Below are 6,421 nucleotides of genomic sequence, written 5' to 3'. Positions count from 1 at the left end.
GAACCTTCACACACTTGTTTGGTCTATCACACTGTCAGTGTCATGAAGAAAAGAAACGTTCTCCTTACCGATGACCTGCACACTTCTAACTCACTTCAAAGCTCTTCATTCCTGAAATGATGTAAACATCGAACACGCCGTACTACTTGATTTGTGGAGACTGTAGATATTCCTTGTTTAGATAACGCAATTGAAAAAGGTAAGGAAACAACTTAGAGTCTATCAAAACAGTTAGAACGGAGTCGAGATTGAGTTCAAGGGATTATGTTTGCATAATTTAACCTGGCAGATAACCTTCAATACGTACAATGGGTAACATAGCAGAATATTTCTCAATAGTCGTCTCCGGTATTGTTAACTAAGATGATATAAATTCAGCTGTTGTTATGCTCCACCTTTTGGTGAATTGTGAGTTATTAATCACTATTCACGTTTCTTGTTGTATGCATGTTATATCATTTCAACTCCGTCATTTTAATATAAAAAAATGACAAACAATTGGAAACAATGTCTTTGTTGGTTTATGATTCACAATTACAAGAAAGCAAAACTAGCTGCGTTGCGATCTGTCTAAAGTATTAGCTGTTTGTTGAAGGAACAAGTTCACAGGACATCATTTCATGGGATATGGAGATTCGTATTGTCATAACACATAAGGCGGTGTTCATCAAATTCATTCTTAACACAACCATGCATATAATTGCATCCATTATATTATTATTGTTGTTCAAGAAAATAACCCGTTTTGACGATGAAGGCGTTAACTCCAAACTACAAATAAACATTTCTATCTAAAGGTCATAGGAACGTCTTGTTGGATATATATTTAATGATAAAATTATCTGTAAAGTGTCTAAAACATAATCATTATTTTTGGCCACATGACAATTTTGTTTTTAAACTTACCCAATTGCTAAAAACTATTACAAATTTAATACATGTTTACGTAATTTATAGCGAGAAGTTTTATTTTCACGTGATTATCTAGCTACTCTATCTTCCATTAGATGATGTTTTATTGAAGCATTTCCTTATTGACTACACTTTATGTTGATGGAATCTATACCGCCAGTCGACATTAAAACATTTTTAAAAAAACAGGAAAAACATACAAGCATCAGCAAACAAAAAGGACAAAAATGACAGTTAAAAATATAAATATGATTATAATGGACGTCTCCTACTACGGAAGTGAAGCTACGCGCTCTGTATTGTTAAACGTTGTTATTGTATAAGATATATCTATTCGCAGGAACATGTTAAAAACATCAATTCATTTAATAGTATGCAGTTTTCAATCTCAGTTGGCTAGTTATATTTCTTTTCAGAAAGTGAGTCAGCCAAATGAAAGAATTTGAAATATGCGGGCTTTCAATGCAAACATGAATAAATTGGATCGGTTAGATTGCCGAGAAACATACACGTGTTTCTCAGTTGGTGAGAAAACAAGAGCATACCGAAGATTGAACGAAATCGTCATTTGGATCAATCAAAAGAGGACAAAGGGAAATAAAAGACAGATTTTACAGGGACATTCTTAAAAAATAAAGGAAAAAAATCTTAGTTAAACAAATATCCGTCTTATAGTTGTCTTTGGGAGATACAGTGAAGAGAATGGCATGCAGTCGGTCGGGAGGGTTAAGATAGCCGGTTACTAGAGAGTTAAGTTAATAGACGTACGTCTAGGGAAGCTCAGGATTTCTTATCCTGATCTGAATTTTTGTATTGATCACGTCATACCTTATACTGAGAAATTCACGTCTACCTGAAGAATATAATTCCTTAAATTCGCTGTGATTGGATTATTATTTATCTCGTCTTCAAAAATTGGGAACTTAAAATGTCACATTTTTTTTGGCATGAATAAAATTACCATTAACAACATTTCCAATCTTAAGTTGTTTTTTGGGACGTTAATTAGTGCAACAAAACAAGCTTCATTCTCTGAACATAATTCTCCAAGCTGACATAGAAAATTCTATATATATCTGTAGGTAAGCAATGTGGTCCAGAGGGCAGACTTTGCTGTATGTTTTTGTAAACCATGTTTTTGTCATATTTGCGCGTCATGGATCAGTTTTATAGCGTTACAGAAGGGAGATATACTGTCTGTCAAATAGATTATAATATAATTTTCATACGCACTCTTTGTAGAAAAAAGAATATCTCAGGAACAAGTACTTGAAAAATACACACATATTCATTCAAACTAGTTTAGTTTGATCTATATACCAAAACAAACATTTTTTATTAAGATAATAGGCCATGGATGTTCAAATATCAAACAAAAACGTAACACAAGACCATTTGTATTTTAGAGCAAAGAACATCTAGGCACGCACAGATATAGAGTCAATATACATACAATTACAAGACAAGTCCACTGTGCTTAGTACGGAATCCCATCCCCACCAGACCGCCACGGTGAGTTGTCTTGTGATAATATATGACGATATTTTGAATTTGAATAAAACCGTACAACATTGTAATGTCAGCTGTAGTATTAATACTTCTCCAAGTAAGGTATTGCTATCTATAACCTTAGATATTGTTAAACCCTTGTTCATGAAACCGTACTCCTGTTCAGGCCCGGACTGTGTGCTCAAACTGACTATCGTTTACTGGTGTACGTTCATGGGACGCGATCCTGATATCAATCTGAAAGAAGTGATTGTGAGTATTTGGCGTTATGTCTCTGAAATTTTCATCCAAAATATCGAAGAAATGTCATTTGTTTTAAAAATTTATCAACAGAGCAAAAAGAATGACCTTAGCACATAATCTGGATTTAAGCGTGATAATAATTTCATGAAGAGGAGCCCTGGGTTCCTCCTATTCATGAAACCGTTCCCATATTCAGGTAGTGATTATGATGCAGACCAAATCTACCAATTGGGTGCATAGGATTTTACATCCGATTTACTATCAAGATTTATGATCCCGTTTTTGTTTTTGTGTCAATAACAATGTTGATAACAATACCATGCTTATTTTTGCACATGTTAAAACTGTTATTGTCGTGAAGCCGATATTGCTATTTTGATGAGGTATTAATATGCATGAATGCAACACGACAAAATTGAAGAAACAAACACAAAACGACAAAAACAATTAATTTTAAATAAATAAACATTGACGCGTTTCATTTGGATTCAAACACCAACATGTGTATTGACATTTAGATACAAATGGTATTTTTTTTGAACATTTATAATAAAACAGGAACTGCGAAAAATTAAACCTTTTTACAATATCGAACAATAGTTAATATTCAAACCATTTTGTAAACAGATAATGCACGGGTTTATTTCCCGGTATGAGATAAATACAGTGACCTTCGTTCGATGGAATCAGCGCCATTTGCATATAAGAACTTAAAAATGTCATACACTTTGTGACAACAAAATTTTCATACACTGAACAACCAAACAATCAAAGGCACAAAATGCGTGAAATATGGACACGTCAGCGGGAAGCTAACATTTATAGGTATTAAGGGTCAAGTGCATCGGTCAAGGGTCAAGTTCAAGTACAAGTTCTTTATTAACTTTAAGTCTTGCGACTTATCAGTGTAAACATATAATAAACAGTATATTTACATATGTACAAAAGCCACATTGGTCACAGGAGAATGAACAACACACATAAACAAACTGTCACATATCTGATCGGCGCTTATTTGCCGCTATCAGATACTTTCCAATTTCGATTACGATAATAGAGGAAGAACAAGCCGCTGAAGACGGTTTGTGTTTCATATTGTGCATGTGGCACCTCTTATAATAGCTCCCGTCAAACCCAGGAAAGCATAAAGATCACCAAACATATAAACAAATTAAGAAAATCTTTAACTAGAGACCTAGACTTGTTGGTAGATAGACATGATGACGTGGATTGACAGCTCCTTGGCAAGTAGGTTTAGAATGTTACTTGTCAGCACACACACCTAGGACAGTCCTGGTGTAAGGAAAAAACTCCATAATGGAGGAGGCTAATATGCTACTGTTGAGGAAAGAAAATCTAATTATCGTGAAATTAAGGTTAAAGAGTTTGTGGAGGTACTTAACGTAACACTTTTTAGATAAATGTCAAATAGCTAAAGAGAAGGATTATGTGGAGTTCTGGAAGATTAAAATTGCAACAAAATTAAGTATCACCATTACATCTGATAATGTTAAGTGATCGAAATCGTATTTTATCTTAATAGTTTCATAGCGTTTTCATAAATGTAGCAATTGTAGAATAAAAACACGAATTGGCTAGAAAAGTCGCACAGTTATTTATTTGAGTATCAATTATCTGTTAAAACCAATGCCATCGTAACTCGACAAAATGTGTGAACCTATCAAATTAAGCGTGAGGAAATAAAGGTTCCCCAAAGAGTGGTGATTGGTATCATGTTTATCTAACTCGAGTTTGCTAACTTCTCAATCAACCATAACGAGTTTGGGGACCTTTTTCTCCACAAACGTTCTAAAAACCATATCCTATAAACCATAAACTCCTCTTGGGAATAAATTATTCCTGTTTCCGATCACAGAAACTAGTGCAATGAACTGTGACGTCATAATCGAAGATCACGTCACAAAGCATTGTCACGTGACGACATAATTGGAAGATTGACCAATGAAATAATGCCCTGACATGTTTATCCGATGAGTCGGGAGTGAGAAAACATATTGCGGTTGTGGGAGAACATATACCTGTGTATGATGAGATATTGAGTGTCAACGGTTCTCGTGATGCGATATAGAACATTAAAACGGCAATTTCGATAAAATAAACAATCAATGAATAAAATGACTAATCACGTTGATAAGCTGATATTCGTTTTGATATAAGTAGGTTACATAATTATGCGGTGACGTTCAATTCGTGTCACACCGTTAATGATTTCGAATTTCTGAAGTATTTTTATGATTCCTTGACAAGGCAGATTGCTTTGACTTTCATTGCATTTGTTACCTTTATGTGATATGAATTGTGTTTCTTCGTTTCCATTTCTATGTTAGTGTACTTGTAATTGAATTCTACTCGCAGTAGTTTGGGACGTATAACGATAACCTATTGACTTGTTTCATAAATGGAAAACTGACCGTAAAATTTGTAAATTTGTAAATACTTTGAACTAACCGGTGATATCCTGAAACAAAAGGGAATAGGAAACGAAGACCATACACGTCGAAAATAATTAATTGACAGCATTAAGTGATTACAAGGGCATCGATCATTGATTTTTATATCAAGCATACCTGGAACACACTATTGAGATCCTGAAACAAAAGGAACAAAACATGAATGCCATCAATGTCGGAGAAAAATGTAATGAACGAAATTAAGTGTTGGCCGATTTCCCGAATAGGTTTCCATAAACGTCTTATTAAACATTTCCTCTCTTGTTACGTCCTCCGTGTATAAACTCATCGCTAGGGCATGGATTGGCCTCTGGAGAAAGTTACAATCACGCGAGCGTATTAACATCAGGCTGTAATTCACGTTACCGAGAGACGCTGGTGTGTCAGTGAGACCCTAACTACAAACACGAAAAGTAAGTTTCCTTATTTCATATTTCATAAAGCATTCAAAATAGTTTCTTATAACATCTCGGCATCATTTGACTAAAGCTATTTTATTTTCAATATTTAATTATTTATTTCCAGCTAGTCGCTTTATTAACATTACTATAGTGAACGTATTTTGAGTATGCATATATATTTTGAAAACAATTAAGTATTCAGCCTGATGTAATTGTTTTTGTTGAAATTGATTTTAATATCAACATGTATTTATAATGTTAAAAAGTATGACACTTTCCTATTACGTTACCACTTAGTAAGTTTATACAGTACTAAGAAATATAGAGAGATATTACAGTGTCTGAATTGATGATACGACCTGATGCAAAAACTATTCATACAAAATTCAACAAGGACAGCACCTGTCTACACATTTGAAGTCATGTTATAAATAGTCAGAGAAGAGCTAGGATAATTGAAACATATACATAGGCGCAACGATGCATATTAAATACTAGCTGAGCCTGAAACACCTGATGAAGGGTTGCCTGTGAAACACCTGATGAAGGGTTGTAAGAGGACTTTGGACTGGTGAGATTGACATGCGTTCATTTCAAGCGTCATCTGTCCCTGACACATTAAACCGACGAATGTTTACGTCACGTCATCTAAATTCGAAACCCTTGATAATTCTTGATCCTTGTCATATATCATTTCGTTTTAATACTGTAATAGAGCTGTCTTGTTCCTACACTATAACACTGTATACTACATACTGTAACAGGGTTGTCTTGTTCCTACACTATACCACTGTATACTACATACTGTAACAGGGCTGTCTTGTTCCTACACTATAACACTGTATACTACATACTGTAACAGGGCTGTCTTGTTCCTACACTATA

The 6,421-nt window shown here is 34.3% G+C and overlaps 1 protein-coding gene across 1 annotated transcript in view; it reads left to right on the top strand.

The window, feature by feature from the left end:
• The first annotated feature begins 5,414 nt into the window (after positions 1-5,414).
• LOC110441546 (A disintegrin and metalloproteinase with thrombospondin motifs 6-like) overlaps positions 5,415-6,421 on the top strand; it is a 78,762-nt gene continuing 77,755 nt past the window's right edge. The window contains exon 1 of the mRNA XM_021484725.1: positions 5,415-5,548. The gene's annotated coding sequence lies outside the window, so the exon portion shown is untranslated. The remainder of the gene's footprint in view (positions 5,549-6,421) is intronic.

This window comes from Mizuhopecten yessoensis, unplaced genomic scaffold (assembly GCF_002113885.1).
Source record: "Mizuhopecten yessoensis strain PY_sf001 unplaced genomic scaffold, ASM211388v2 scaffold716021, whole genome shotgun sequence".
NCBI lineage: Eukaryota > Metazoa > Mollusca > Bivalvia > Pectinida > Pectinidae > Mizuhopecten > Mizuhopecten yessoensis.
Note: the sequence above shows the minus strand (reverse complement) of the source record. Positions and strands in the feature narration are given on the sequence as shown.